We start from the raw sequence: 16449 nt of genomic DNA, 5'->3' as shown, positions 1-16449 counted from the left end.
GTCCACTTTCACTCTCAGAGCCCAGCTACCGCCTGGTTTATCGATGGAGGAAGCTAAGGGGACCCCAGGAAGGAGGGTGGTGCTCTCAAGATATCTGTAAAGGACACTGCACCGCAGCACCATAACAGTCCTCTTCCACTCTGAGAGCCCAGCTATTTGCGGATCACTCTATGGAGGCAGCTGAGAGGACCCCAGGGCGGGGGGTGGTCTCAATGTATCTGTAAAGGACACAACACTATGGCACAGCAACAGTCGTCTTCCGCTCTCAGAGCCCAGCTACCGCCCGGTTACTTAGTGGAAGAAGCTGAGGGGAGCCCAGGGTGGGGGGACGTCTCAAGGTATCTGTAAAGAACACTACACCACAGCACAGTAACGGTCCACTTTCACTCTGAGAGCCCAGCTACCGCCTGGTCTATCGATGGAGGAAGCTGAGGGGTCCCCAGGGAGGAGGGTGGTGCTCTCAAGATATCTGTAAAGGACACTGCACCGCAGCACCATAACAGCCCTCTTCCACTCTGAGAGCCCACCTACCCCTCAGATCACTCTGTGAAGGAAGCTGAGGGGACCACAGGTGGGGCGGTCTCAAGGTATCTGTAAAGGACACTACACCACAACACAGTAACAGTCCACGTCCACTCTCAGAGCCCACCTACCCCCAGGTCACTCCAAGGATGAATCTGAGGGGGAGAGGACGATCCTGAAGGTAGCTTGAAAGAACACTACTCCAGTTATAGCCCTTTTCTCCTCTCAGAACCAGGCTACCCACCAATCACTCGGGGACTGTATCTTTGCATTTGATGCAGTACAGCGCTCCAATACCTTTCAGGTAGGTTCACGCCATACAAATACCACACGCATACATCAGAGGATATGGAAGAGGGAGGCTGATGAGCGAGGAGCAAACTGACGAATGGTTGCATAGGAAGGAAGAGGAGGAGGGTCACAACATTCTGATGAAGAGCACAGCCCTTAACAACATTTCATTTCGATGGCCATGCACCAGCCTCAGAACAAAGAAATAAAATACTGAAGCCAACAGGAGACAACACACTGTTGACAAGTAATAACAAAGAGAGTTAAATGGAACTCCAGACACTGAGCACCAGAGAACTGCAAATATTAATGGGAATTATATCTTAAAAAATAAAGAAGGAAGTAAATAAAAAACAGTTAGCAAAGCCAAAACACACAAAGCACCAGCCCCGGATCCGCAGAGGCAGTGACAGGTCTCTCGCACTTATCCGGTACAAAACGGTCACTCACAGTGGGAGTAAGTTCAACCCGGACGGCCGCAGTGCAAGCTGCCTTCACACACAATAATTTCTGAAATTTTGCATTATGCTTGTTAAGTAAAAATCCGAAAATTACGCCATTATACCACCTTGTGTAGGAATGCGGTATTTGTGGTAAAAATCTACTACGAATGCACACTGTGTAATAAAAATGTACCACAAACGCACATCAACTACAGCACATGAGTGGCTGTTCAGGGTACTTTTGTTTAAATGAATGTGTGTCTAAAATTGGGGCAAGGACACATTTTTCAAGAAAATTTAGCATGAAATGACAGATTCGTATTTTACATAATGACGCATCGTTTCACGTTATTTTTTGTGAATACACAGAGGCACATTGTGCAAATTTTACAAAACCCCAAACACAGAACATGTGCTGTGCAGGCAGCATCAGTGACATATTCACCACAAACCTATCACAGGTACAGCACAGACAGCAGCAGTGCAAGGTCCATGAGAAACACACAACACATAGAACGCGGTCTAGCTCCAAGCACGCGCGGCCGCAGGGTGGTCACACACGCTGAACTGATATTGCACCGGCAGCATCATTGGATAATTCTCTCATGCACCTTTTGAAGGTGCCGGACAGCCAGAAAGAAAATAAGGTTCTATCAAGCACACACACAGTACAGGCACAGCCTGGCAACAAAGGTAAGCGTTCCATGCCTCGCACAGCCGTAACAAAAACAGCACAGGCAACAGTCGTACAATCATTTGTGACGCAGGAAGAATGCAGCACAGGTAGCAGTACACACACAGGGCCACTCGGGCGGAATCTCTGCAGTGAACACTGCAGTGTGGAGATACCACCCTGAGTGTGAAGATTCCACCCCAAGTGTAGAGATTCCACCCGAAGTGTGGAGATTTCGCCCCGAGTATGGTGATTCCACCCCAAGTATGGAGATTCTGCCCTGAGTGTGGTGATTCCACCCCGAGTGTGCAGATACCACCCTGAGTGTGAAGATTCCGCCCCAAGTGTGGAGAGTCCGCCTTGAGTGTGGAGATTCCACCCCGAGTGTGAAGATTCCGCCTCGAGAGATTTCGCCCCGTGTGTGGAGATTCCACCCCAATTGTGGAGATTCCGCCTCGAGTGTGGTGATTCCACCCCGAGTGTGGAGATTCCGCCCAGAGTGTGGAGAACCAGCCATGAGTGCGTAGACTTTGCACTCATAACTTTACGAGTCGTAAGTCCCTTTGTGATTCAGGCCCACAGAGAATATGTACACCAGAAGATAGGGTTGAAGAATTTTAGGATTTGGTAGAATATTTTTCAAGGTTTGGAAGATTTTCTTTGAGTAAAAGTGAGGATGAATACAAGGAAAGACCAAGTGTAGATGATCGGTAAGGCTTCCAGACACGATTTGCTGTACTCTATGGAGCAGACAGCTGTGCATAGAGTCAACTGTACTTCAGTATTCAGCAGCCTCTCTTTGAGAAGAGGCGGGCCGCAGTGCAGAGTTTGATGGCCTCAGTGTGAATGCATAATGTGCAGGAGTGGAGAGAGACATTTAAAACTTTGGGCCTCATTACGACCGTGGCAGCCGGCGGTAAGCTGACGGTAACACCGCCAACAGGCTGGCGGTGTTCTGCCAGCTATTATGACCGTGGCGCAATAGCCACGGCCATACCGCCGGCCCCTCCACTATACCTAATCCCCAGGGCCGCGGTGCAAGCCGAGGTTGTAATGAGGTCCTTAGTCCTGCTTGTTTGTTGAGTGTGTGGGTGATTTTAATTGAAGATGTTGTATTGAATGGAATGGATTGCATTTTGAACCTACTTCTGAAGAGCGATTGATACTCTTACTGAAGACAGTACATCAGGCAGCTGTACAACATGGAAAATACTGCATTTCGATTGGCTCCTTGGAGGTGGATATCCAATCAGGAGCTCCATAGCTAGTACCTGAGACATACCTTATTATAGCACCACCCGCATCCCCCCACTCTACCCTCTTAACAGCTGCTTGTAGAGACCATAGAGTACTGAGAAAGGCCTAGAGTGGTCACATAGCTCACAGAAGGTGCCTGTCCTGGGAGACATGCTGGTGGGAGAGACAGCTTTAGAACCATTCACTCTCCTGCACAGAAGGCGGAATATGTACGTTAAAATGTTTCTTACCGCTGCTGCTACAAGATGCTGGATTAAACTTGTCCCTAAAAGCATTGCTATCCATGGGTTTGTAAAACATATTTAAATTGTTCCATGTCTAAAAATTCTGGGTCGGTGACAGTTTTCACTGTGTTTTAAAATAGAAGCATCATTAGTTTGAGTTGCTTTACTTATTTAGACTATTTTTAATTAATTAACCTTGAATGAAGCCACTCATAAATTGACAATATATATTTTAAATGTGCTTTATCACCTCCTTATATGTAACTCTCCATAAAAATGTTGAAGTTAGTACCAATTCATGCAAGGAGATGCAACTACTGATGAACAGAACTAGGAAAATCAAAAAAGAAAAGAACTAAGGTGGTCATTTTGAACTTGGCAGTGTGGCCTGCCATACGGGTGGTGGCGGGTAAACATGCCAGCCAGCATGGCGGGCCATACCGCCACATTATGAACACCATGAGGGCCGCCATCGGTGGCCCTCACTCACCGTCAGGCTGCCTCCGTCAGGCAGCCTGGCGGCGGTCGGAATCATTATCCGACAGGGCAGCGGTGCTGTCCCCCGGATAATGATTCCTCAGCCTCCAGTCTTTCCCTGGTGGGATTCCCCACCAGGGAAAGGCTGGCAGAAGGGGTGCACCGGGGCACCCTTGGGGGCCCCTGCACTGCCCATGCACTTGGCATGGGCAGTGCAGGAGCCCCTGTGCAGTGCTAAGTCGCACAGGGATCTGCGCGACCGCACCTGCCGCACAGAGGCATTGGTGGCGGCTCCATGTGGAGCCGCTGTCAATGTCCCGGCCAAACATTCCTGTGGGTGGCGGGCAGAAACAATGTTTCCGCCCGCCGGGCCACAGGAATGTACATTATACGGCCGGCGGGGATCCGGGGACGCTGGCGTTCAGTGGTTTGACCGCCAGCATGAACACAGTGGTTTTGACCACCGTGTTCATAATGAGGGCCTAAATGTGCAAAGAGCAATTCATTTGTAGGGCCTCGCTTTCCACTGCAACACAATTCTCTTTGTATTAGATAACTTCTTCAGCTCTACATAATCTTCTCCAATACGTTTAAATGGAAGATAAAAAAAATACTATTTAACAAAATGTCACTGTTTTAAAATTAGGGAGCTATCAAGCAGCGAAGATATGGGTACCCTAGGTAAATAGATGTATAAAAGGCGTACTGGGCTTAGGGGTGTTTTCTCATTAACTATTTTTAGCCCCTTAAAAAACATATTATGCCATAAATGACTAAAAGTCCACACACCCTCTCACTGTTTTAAGCCAGCTGGTTTTATATCTGCACTAACACATCAATGTCAGGAGAGCCTCCTGGCTGTCATGGTAAAAGAAAGTTTACGCTCTAGTTGTTCGTTAGCACGCTACAGTTATGCTGCAGAAGAACACTTGGACATCAAATGATAGACTGATGCTTCTTTTGTTGGAGGTGCGTTTTTTCTCAGCATCTCAGACTTTTGTCTCGCAAAGATGAGAAATATTTATGAATTTCGAGATAACATGCCCTCATTTCAGCTTCTAAGCACTACCCATAATCTCCATGAGAAAATCATAAGAGAAAAACTTTTTCTCGCAAACTGGGGTCATCAAGTCCTTGCAGAGTTTCGCCATTTTTCACATATTGAACTCAACATAAAACGAGCCAAGATTTGTAAAATTAGTACGATGCCACTAGCAAATGGTTTAGATTGCGATTTAAGTGTGCTGTCGTGTTTTCCGTAGGCTGCCCGGAGGGAGAGCATGAGCTGCGCGTAGCCAGAGTGGGAGAGGATGCTGATGTCATGTTCATGGATGACGTTGGTCAGGTGCATCATGTATGCTGTGAAGAGGGTGGAGCTGAGCGATGGAGGTTGAGGTTGAGAAGATTCACAGAACTGCATCAGAGCAGCTGATATATTGATTTCCTCCCCTGTTCGTCCCTCGTGCACAAGTTTCGAAGTCACTGTCCAGAAGCTGTCAGTGAAGGGTGGTCACCCAGGTGGGCCCCATAGAGTGCAATGATCTCATCTCTGGAACATTCTGTACCCTCAGCTTAGTGCAGACACAAAACTGTCTCTGATTGAGCCAAGTCTGATAGCGCTGCATGACCATACCAATGATTTCAAGCGCTCTACAGCTAAACGTGACAACACTAGGCCTCTCAGTGACTGCGACACAGAACGTCTAAGTGACTTCAATCCAAGCCAGCACTAAACAGAGTCGCGTCTTATTTCACCTACCTTTTTTTTTGTTTAAAATCCTTTATTGAGTGCAAACGTTTGATTTACGTTTAAAAATGTCCGGATAGAAAGGGGGTAAACGGAAGTGAGTGCCAAAGAAGGAAATAAGATCTTGAGTCAAGAGTCCGCCTAGCGCCCGGATGGGCCGCCAGCCGAATCAAGGAGCTAGCATTCGCGGCTACAGTTGTGCTTTCTCTATAGTCCGCCTGTGACCTCCGAGCTCGGTGGCCTGCGCTTCCGTGGAGGTGTGGGCGGGTATTCCCGGGGCGAGGAAGTGGGGGGGATGCTAAGTGCCAAGAAGCCGAGGGCAGCCTTTTCAAAAGCACCGACTTCAAAGCCCCTGGCGCAGTCTCAGCCGTCCTCACTCTCTTTCAATCACTCCTGTGAAGGCCTCGCGAGTTGGACGGACTGAGCGTGACGTCACAGAGCCTTCTAAAGAATGGACTCAGCCTTCCTGTGACGTCACAGAACTCTGTGATGAATGGACTGCGGCTGCTTGTGACGTCATAGAACCTTTTGAAGAACGAATTTAACTTTCTTGTGACGTCACAGAACCTTGTAATGCACGGCCTGAGCAGGCTTTTGACGTCACAGAACGCGGTGATGAATGGGCTGAGCCTTCTGTAACGTCATACAACGCCGTGGTGAATGGGATGCGACTGCCTGTGACGTCACATAACCCAGAGTTCCTCATTGTTGGGCGAACTGGACTTGCTCTTACGTCATCATGTGTTTGTTGCTCTGGGTCCACGTGTGTCCCTGGATATCACGTTTTTTCACATTGACCTACAAACACATCGACTCGAGAGATACTATCACTGCATTGTTAAGGTAAGTACACATTCATTTACGCTCCCAAAGTCCGCCTGTGTGCACCTTGCGTGTGTATTCTTGCCAGGGAAAGGCTGAGGTGAATGAGAGTTATTTTAAAAAAGTTTTGTGAAGATTCATTAATCGCGGGAAAGTTATTTGCAAATCAAAAAATCGGTTTCTTGTGGAAAACTGGTCCTAACTATAACTACTAAGTGGCGACAGAATATATACATTGTGCATTTTTACATGTTGATTTTGGTACCTTTAACATCAGTGTTTGTTTTTTTTAACCGTCGATGGTTTATTAGAAACATGTTAAATACAGGTCTATGCTGTTTGGTTTTCTGTAGTGAAAGGAACAGAAAATGCGCAACTAAGAACGCATGTTTTTTAGTCAACATACTTTGCTTTGTTCATAAAAATGTCTCTTGAGGTCATAGACTGCAAAGGCCGGGCCTGCCAGGAACAGTGCGGACGGCACAATCGGAAAGCTCCGAGTTTGTTTACCTTTCACGAACAGAGAGCTGATTAAACAATGGGTAATGGTGGTTTGGGGCTTGCATTGTTCACATGCACCTTCTGATCTAGACCAGTGGTGGGAAGGGAATCAGACTGAGACAAGGCCCCCTACAGGAGATAATCCATATTTTACTAGAACCATGTCATTTCTGCCACTATGTTTTGTGAAGAAAAAGCAGCGAAAAATATCAAATTCGCATGTTTGATCAAGATGGTAATCATGAACAGGAAACATAATCTGAACATTGTATTTCTAGTCAGTATCAACTATTAACTGCACCTTCCAGAGAATAACTTCAGCCTCATTTTCTTCGGGTAGAATATGGTTTTACCAAAACACAGCTTGTAATTTTCTAAGCCTCTACATTCTTCGCTACATAATTAAGTATTTCTCTCTTTTGTTAATTGACACAACAAAAAGCAATATAATCCAGAATGCTATTTCCTGCTTTCCCCATTTGGGAAAGTTGCCCCATTTTCAGGCAGTCCCCTGAAATAAACAGGTGATGCAAAATTACCTAACGATGAAACATGTAATTTCCTCCCATAAGCCGTCTTGAGGTTGTGGTGAAGTAACAAAGCGCTCTGCCTCTGGCCTTGTAACTGACGATGTAACCGGAGGCCGCGGATGGACAAGGACTTATCACACAGTCTCACCCTGCGCACCCACCGCTCCCCCTCTATACACATATATAGCATACCTTGTGCACGGCTGGATGTGGGGTCGTGGACAGGACATGCCCATTAGCATCTGGCTCTTGGCACTACTTCATGTCTCAGCAGAGCGGCACACAGGCCTTTGTACTTAGTTATTTACCATTCCATGAAAGTGCTAAGAGTCCTGGACTCCTTCCATGAATGAGAGGGTAAAGCACCGCTGGGAGGGGGCAGTGAGATGGTGCTGTCCTGCACAAGGATGCGGATGTGCCCGAGAGTCTGCCAGGCCGGTAGCCAGCTGCCAGGAACTGGGTCTGAGAGAAGCTGGGCTTCAAGGCGCGGGCAGAGTCCGACTCTGATGATGTCATAGGAGGCTGTGGCTGAGAGGCAGGCTCGGAGTCTGATGACGTCGGGGGGCCTAGGGCTGGGAGCAGCTGTCCTCATGATGGAGGCAGGCTCGCGGTTCCAAGAGCTCTTGAGAGCCCGGGGCTAGGCTTCGTCTTGGAAGATCAATCCAACCTCAACTCAAAAGCACTCACTGCAGACCTTGAAACCTGGGACTCACCCAGTAAGGGGTTACACCCAGTGTCCGAAAGCGCCCTTTTGGCACGGATTTCCCCAAACTTGTTGCCTTCTCTCTCCTATTTTTCTGATCTGTTTTGCTGTTTTCAGCACCCTGGTAAGTCCCTAGTAAAGTGCACGAGAGATGCCCAGGGCCTGTAAATCAAATGCTTCTGGTGGGCCCGTAGCACTGGTTGTGCCACCGACTTGAGTAGCCCTGTAAACATGTCTCAGACCTGCTACTACAGTGTCTGTGTGTATAGTCTTACCTTTCCAGTCGACCTGCAAGTTTACCCAAACCTTCCCTTTTACTACATGTAACTCACCCCTAAAGTAGGCCCAAGGCGGCACTGTGGCCGGGCTGCAGTGTATGTAAAAGGTGGGACATGTAGTGGTGTGTTTTATGTGTCCTGCTAGCGAAATACTGCTACATTCGTTTTTCACTATTGTAAGGCCTATCTCTCCCAAAGGGTAAAATGGGGATTACCTTGAAATATCTTTTAAGTTCAGTTTGCCATTGAGAGCAGAGGAATTTGCAGTCTCAGAACTCACATTTTAAAAATACATCTTTTGGTGAAGTTGGTTTTTAGATGGTAAATTTGAAAATGCGACTTTTAGAAAGTGGGCATTTTCTTGCTTAACCATTCTGTGCCTCTGGCCGGCTGCTGAATACATGTCTGGGCCAGACGGACAGTCGGGCTGTTTGTGAATTCACTCTAGACAGTCACACAGAGGGAGATGAGGTGCGCCCTGCATATCCTGATGTGTCTTCCTGGGCCAGAGTGGTGGGAGGAGCTGACACTTGCACCTGAATAGGGATGAGCCTCTCCTTACACAAAGAAGTCTCCAACCCCTGGAGTAAGTCTGGGGCTAGGGCAGGGAGAGGCAGGGTCTTGTGCATTACAAAGACTTTCCTTTGAAGTTTGCCTACTTCAAGGGCACAAATGAGTATAAGGTTTGGACTGCCGACCCCACAACCTCAGAACACTTCTAGACTGAGGACATTCTCCCAGGAAGAAGAGCTGGATGCTGTAGGAGGGACTGCCACTCTGCCTGTTGCTTTGCTGGTCTGGCCCACTGCTGCTTCTGTCCTGGAGTGAAATGACTGCACTTCGCTTTCTACATCCTGCTTTCCAAGGTTCTCCAAGGGCTTGAACTAAGCTTGCCCCTTGTTGTGAAGTCTTAGGGACATCAGGACTTCATCTACAAGTGCCTTGGCTCCTCTGCTGAGAGCCCTGTCTTGCCAAGTTGTGCCAAATCCAGTCCCTGGGCCCTTGGAAGTGGATGCTGGTAATCTAAGTGAAAAGCCGTGCATTGAGGCCGTTGCAGCAGAAAAATCGACTCAGCGCCTGCACCACGGCTGTGAAATCGATGCGTCAACTGCTTCAGCACGGTTTCGTTTTTGCTGTGCGTCTATATTTTCCACACTTCGTCCATGGGAGTCAGTTCTCTTCATTAATGCTGCTCCGTAACCAGTAATCAACGCATCGCTACTCCGGCGGGAAAAGCATCCATGCATTGCCAGCCGAGTGGGAAAATAATCCATGTATCGCCAAGCAGGCGGGAAAAGAATCCACGCATCGCCTGTCAAGTGTGAAAATAATTGAATCATTGCTTGTTTTCCAATGCATCACCTCCTTTGCGGCCCACATCATTCTTTGTTTTTTGACGTACCCAAGGTGCTGGGGGTCATTCTAACTTTGGCGGGCGGCAGAGGCCGCCCGCCAAAGTAACCCCGTCAAAAGACCGCACCGTGGTCAAAAGACCGCGGGGTCATTTCGACTGTCCCGCTGGGCCGGCGGGCGACTGCCAAAAGGGCGCCCGCCGGCCCAGCGGAAAAGACCCTGCAACAATGAAGCCGGCTCCGAATGGAGCCGGCGGAGTTGCAGGGGTGCGACGGGTGCAGTAGCACCCGTCGCGATTTTCACTGTCTGCAAAGCAGACAGTGAAAATCTTAATGGGGCCCTTTGCAGACAGTGAAAATCTTAATGGGGCCCTGTTAGGGGGCCCCTGCAATGCCCATGCCAGTGGCATGGGCAGTGCAGGGGCCCCCAGGGGCCCCACGACACCCGTTCCCGCCATCCTGGTTCTGGCGGTGTAAACCGCCAGAAACAGGGGCGGCGCTCCGGGCCAGGGGAAATCCGGCGGGAAACCACCGGATCCCCTTTTCTGACCGCGGCGCAGAATGTCCCTGGAAGCACCGCCAGCCTGTTGGCGGTGCTTCCGTTGCCCTCCAACCTGGCGGTCATAGACCGCCAGGGTTGGAATGAGGGCCCGTGTGTAATAAGAATACAACCACTGATTTTTCAGGGTTAAGACTCTTTTAAACCTTTTAAAAATGATAACTTTATTTGTGTATGTTGAATTTGTATCATTTTGGTCTTGTTTTACTCAGATAAAGATTGGCTATTTTTCTAAACTGGTGTTGAGTATGTTTGTGGTGTTTTCACTGTGTTACTGTGTTTGTGTACAAATACTTTACACATTGCCTCTGAGATAAGCCTGACTGCATGTGCTAACCTACCAAGGGGCTGAGCAGGTGTTATCTGAGCTATGTATCTCCCTTACCCTGACTAAAGTGAGGGTCCCTACTTGGACAGGGTGTAAATTGACTGCCAATTAGAGACCCCATTTCTAACACCCCTGTCACTCACTTCCTGGCCCCTATTTTCACCAACTCTGCAATATCTGAGCAGACAAGCCCATAGTTACTGGGACAGAGAACACCCATGTCAGTTCAGCCGCCCTGTCCCAGTCCAACGCACATGCACCATTGCCAGACCAGCCATCCGAAACTAGAACAGCATCACCGACAAGGATTGAAACACTGCTCTCAAATCACACTGACCCAACACACCAACAGCATCCCCAAATTCATCAACAATTTCAACAATTGGTTCATCTCCTGTGCCAACTGTCTGGCTTCCCTCAAACACAACAATACTAAAAGATCCAGACACCAGGCCAGTTGGCATATGGAGGGACTCAGACGGATAAAATGTCACTGCAAACACCTGTCACAAATGGAGAATGAGACAGAACAATACAGTCAATTGCAAATCCACCTGGACGCGCTGCCATCACATGTTCAGGACCACCAGATGCGTAGCTCTGGCAGACCACATTGATCACACAACCAACAAAAGAAAGAAATCTTTGCCATTGTGAAGGATTTCACCTCACCATCGGCTGCTTCGAACACGATCACTCCCCTGCAGGACCTCTGCAACAACCTTTCTCAATTCTCCAGCTACAAAATCACTGGCATTTACATCAACTTCAGCGGCATCTGGACCCAACACTTCGACAAATGCCTCATCACCTTATCCAAGGAACCAATGTTAAGACCACCACTACCATAAAGTTTATGCACTCATGGACCCAGTGTCGTTTCAGACCCAATCACCGCAAGGATCCTCCTTGAGCCCACCCTCTTCAACGCATACACGATCCCTCTAGCTACCATCATCTGCTCTCACTGTATCAATGTCCACTCCTATGTCAACGACACGCACCTCATTATCTCCCTTACAGACAAGATGCCCAGTACCCGGATTAAGGGGCATATTTATACTCTGTTTGCGGCGAATGTTCGTCAAAAATGTTGACACACAATTGACGCAAACCCTGCCCCATATTTATACTTTGACGTCCGACCCCGCGGGCGTCAAAATTCCACCATGTGCGTAATTTTTTGGAAGGGGGAACCAGCCTTGCGTTAATTATATGCAAGGTAGTCGTTCCCTTCCAAAAAATGACTTTAAGGCCTGTGCCCCATATTTATACTCTACGTCATTTTGACGCACAGGAGGGGGTGGGCCTTAAAAAACGACGCACAGCCTGATGGGCGCCGTTTTTTAACGCCTGGGTCAGGGCAGGCGTAAAGGGACCTGTGGGCTCGGAAGGAGTCCAGAGGTGCCCTCCCCTGCCCCCTGGGATACCCCCTGCCACCCTGGCCCACCCCAGGAGGACACCCAAGGATGTAGGGACCCATCCCAGGGATGGAAAGGTAAGTTCGGGTAAGTATTTTCTTCTGAATTTTTTTGTGGCATAGGGGGGCCTGATTTGGGCCCCCCTACATGCCACTATGCCCAATGACCATGCCCAGGGGACATAAGTCCCCTGGGCATGGCCATTGGGCAAGGGGGCATGACTCCTGTCTTTGCTAAGACAGGAGTCATGTCAATGGAGGCTGGGCGTAAAAAAAAATGGCGCAAATCCGGTTTGAGGCCTGAATTTTGCCTCAGACCTGACGTGCACCATTTTTTGACGCACAACCCCCATTTTCCCATACGCCGGCGCTGCCTGGTGTGAGTCATTTTTTTTGACGCACACCAGTCCGCAGCGCCGGCTAACGTCATTTCATAAATAAGGCACCCGCATGGCGCGTTGGAATGGCATTAGCCGGCGGTAAAATTTTTGACGCACAACTGCATTGGCGCAGTTGTGCGTCAAAAATTATAAATATGGGCCTAAGTTCAATAACAGAAGATTGAAATTGCCCACTGGGGGAAGGCCAACTGTATAAAACTGGACACCAACAAGACCGAAATTCAGATCTTCAGGCTGAGCACCGTGGGACTCCACCTGGTGGGCAACAGAGCCCCCACCACCCATGCCAACAACTTTGGGATCATCATCAACAGCAAACACGACATGACCGCCCAACTCGGTGCCATCACCCTTCATGCTTTCATACACTGAAGATGCTGAGGAAGATTTTCAAATGGCTCCCAATCAGCACCCAGAAGCTGTCATGCATGCCCAGGTCACAAGCAAGCTGGACTGTGCTGGGATCAACAAAAAACTCACCAGAAGTCTGCAGAACTCTGCTGCCAGATTCAGTGCCACCCTCCGACACCACACTCACATCACACCGCACCTGAAGGAGCTCCGCTGGCTCCATATTCGCAAGCAAGCGCAATTCAAACTCCTCACCCACACTTTCAAAGTACTACACAAGACTGGCCCAGCGAACCTTAACTGTTGCGTCCCCTTTCAAAACCTTCCAGACATCTCCGCTTGTATGGATTCCTACTTGCACAAACCTCACGAATACAGAAAACCAGATCCAATCGAGCCTTCTTCTACATCACTTCTTAAGCGTGGAACAGCCTGCCACTACACATAAGAGCCTCACTTCCTAAACACCACAAGCAGCGGAAGACCTGGCTTTTCAAGTAGTCCCACTATGCTCTAGTTGTGCCTAAACTCACTGTTCTAAATCTCATTCCATGTTACATAAAGTTGTTTTATGATAATTTTGATTACTATTTTCAACTAGATAATTTGGTTAAGACCCAGATGATTTAAAAAAAATGAGAAATAAAGAGTGTTCTTGGAAAATAGTTATTTTTAGGCAGTTCTCCAGTTTTCTTGAATCTCTGTGCTCTCCCAGGCTTAGCCTTCCTTAGTGCGTCCAGAAATCTGTGGTCTTTCGTGGTCACCGCGGGGAGGGGTACCCTTAGAGATGGTGGCACCTATGCAGTTTAGATGCAAATAGTTTGCTTAGGGCTGGTGTGGTTGGGTTAGAGGGACCATCTTCACATGGCGCTGACCCATAGAGCACTTCCTCCTCTCCACCAGTGCTTAATTTGTGCCGGTGGTTTCCGGTGCTCGGCACCGGCACCTAATTGTCAACACCGTCACTTATGACACTTTATATTATGGCACAAACTTGTCTGAGTTAGAGATGAGTACAAAACTGTTGTTTACTAATTAATTGTTCCTTAAACATGACCAATACCTGCTCCCGGAGTTATTCTACAGCTTTGGGGCCTGGGATAGTCTGAATTTTCCCACTTGTAGGGTGTGACGGTTAATAGCATTGTTGCTGCTGTCGTTGGCAGCGCCGACAATGCCAATGGGTGGTTCAAGCTGCAGTGGCCTTCTGACGAGGGCCCTGGCACTGGTGTTTTTGGACAAATTAAGCGCCGCTCTCCATGCCGAGGTTGCGGTGAGCCACAGGCACGTGCTTACCAGAACTTGCTTAGGGGTAAGTGAATAATCCCTCAATATTTACAGGTTGGATCCAACACGAAGCCACAATTTGCCGCCTCAGCTGTTACTGTGTGGACTTCTTCAGTAGGTGACAAAAGGCTGTAAATCTAAATGCAAACAGAGGATCTTGTTTTCTCTCCACCTGAGAAGCTACAGCCTCTTGGGCCTTTCAATGTTGTTTAGAAATGACTTTTCGTAATGTGCTTGAAGATGTGGCGTTACCTCTTCCTTACTCCTAGATTTTAGCTCAGCCTGTTCACTTAACACTTTATGTGAAACTCAAATAAACTGTATGAAGACGGTCCTGCACAGAAACTTGAAACCTAGTTCCTAACTCTGGCTCGGTGTAAGTGAACATTCCTCTCTGAGAGCCTCTAATGTCAGATTAAGAAGATCATCTTATCAGCAGCACAGATAGGTAGCACACCAGTGTTACTTCACATTAAACAGGGAGCGGTGAAGGGGCTAGGTGCCCTGTCCCAGACATGGCTACTGATTAAGAGTGGGCTTCATCCATCCTTACACGCCCAGGAGACAGGTTGTCCCTGGATGTGTCCAGGCAGATCTGTCCCATCACTGATGAGAACCAGCACCAGGATCTCAATTCCAGCGATGCAGTGGGTGGAGAGCTAATCCACCCCGTTGGAATATGAACCATGAGCACAACTCCAGACTTCCCAATGAGCGATGAGCAAACTCCATCCCATAACACTACTCATGGGGTCTCTTACTTGAGACATGGCATTAGATAAAGAGAAAACCCCACCCCATCGGGATACGGGTTATGAGCCCAACTCAAGGGATGGCAATGAGTGAAGAGTGAAATCCACTGCAGGATACAAACTGCTAGTACAGCTCCAGGTGTCCCAGAAAGTAACAAAGGAACTCTACCTCATCCGGATATTAACAATGAGCCCAACTCTACACATCCGAATGAGTGAGGACAAACTCCACCCCACTGCGCTATGAACTGGGACCTAACTCTAGGCATCCCAACGAGGGAAGAGAGAGAGAGCTCCACTGCGTCAGGATAAGAACTGGGAGCTCAAATCTGGACATGGCAATGGGTCATGAGTGAACTCCGCCCCATTGGAAAACGAGTTGAGAGTTTCACTGGAGACATGGCATTGAGTAGGAGCAAACACAACCTCATCAGGATATGGGATAGCAGCCCAACTCTAGACATCCGAATGAGTGAAGAATGAGCTCCACCTAGAAGGATACAACCTGAGAGCCTCACTCAAGACATGGCATTGAGTAAAGAGCGAGCTCCATATGAAATAGGAGCCCAAATTCCGACACCTTCACCTCAAGCTTTGTTCTCATTCTCTATTTACTAGAAACTCCTTGGTGAAAAGCATTCCCGGTATTCACTGTTACCCATCTATACCTCTATATGCTATCAGGATTGCCTCTATCTGCAGTGAAAAGTGAAGCATTTGCTGGGTCTAATTATCACCCTATGGTTTCCATAAGAATTTTTCTTGACACTGCCGGGTTTCTGGTGCGATGTAACAGTTCACTTGTACTTGCTTTGGTTCACCCTAGAGTGCTCACACTTTCAGGTTTAACTAATTTAATCGGGAGTGACTCCGGTGGTTCCCTTAAGGTGACATCTCCTCCAGACACCAGCCTTGAAACAAGGCTTGTCAGGTACTAGCTCACCTGCAAACAGATCTGAATCCAGATCCTCATATTTTAGCATCTACTGGGGCTGCTGCGTTGAGTCACATCTGGAGCCCAAGCTGGGTATGTGATCGACTGTGCCCTAGTGCTTCGGAACGTTCAGACAAGCCTGCCCTGTCTGCATTCTCAAGATCTCAGTCCGTGGATCTTCAGAATGACCACTGGTGCCCAAGGAGTGAGCCGGTACCGGTCAGATGGGGTCAGGGAGAATGCTCCTTACTGTACCCGACAACACGCTGCTACATGTCTTATTTGGGCATGGCGCCGCAGAGGGAACCAACTCCTGCAGGAATGTCACCAGTTTATCCTGAGGTTTAACAGGGTATAGACATGGCCTTTGGCCACCTGAACCTGCCAGGCATCAGGTGGCAGAGCGAGTCACCAGCTCTGGACAGTGGTTGCAATCGCCAGCTGTTCTAGCCCATACGTGTCTGTGTTTGAGGGTTCTGTACTTGAGGTGTTTGGAATATTTCCTCCTTGTCTTCTGTAGGCTGAACTGGTTGCCAGCAAGGTCTGAGGCAACCTCACCACGGTGCCTCGTGTTTCCCGTGCTCTGTAGCCCTGGGT

At 48.5% G+C, this 16449-nt stretch overlaps 1 protein-coding gene across 1 annotated transcript in view; it reads left to right on the top strand.

The window, feature by feature from the left end:
• The window catches only part of CLDN15 (claudin 15), a 73823-nt gene that overhangs the window by 44906 nt on the left and 12468 nt on the right, over positions 1-16449 (top strand). The window lies entirely within an intron of this gene.

This window comes from Pleurodeles waltl, chromosome 12 (genome assembly GCF_031143425.1).
Source record: "Pleurodeles waltl isolate 20211129_DDA chromosome 12, aPleWal1.hap1.20221129, whole genome shotgun sequence".
In the NCBI taxonomy this organism is placed as follows: domain Eukaryota; kingdom Metazoa; phylum Chordata; class Amphibia; order Caudata; family Salamandridae; genus Pleurodeles; species Pleurodeles waltl.
The sequence above is the reverse complement of the archived record's forward strand: the minus strand, read 5'-3'. Positions and strand labels throughout refer to the sequence as shown.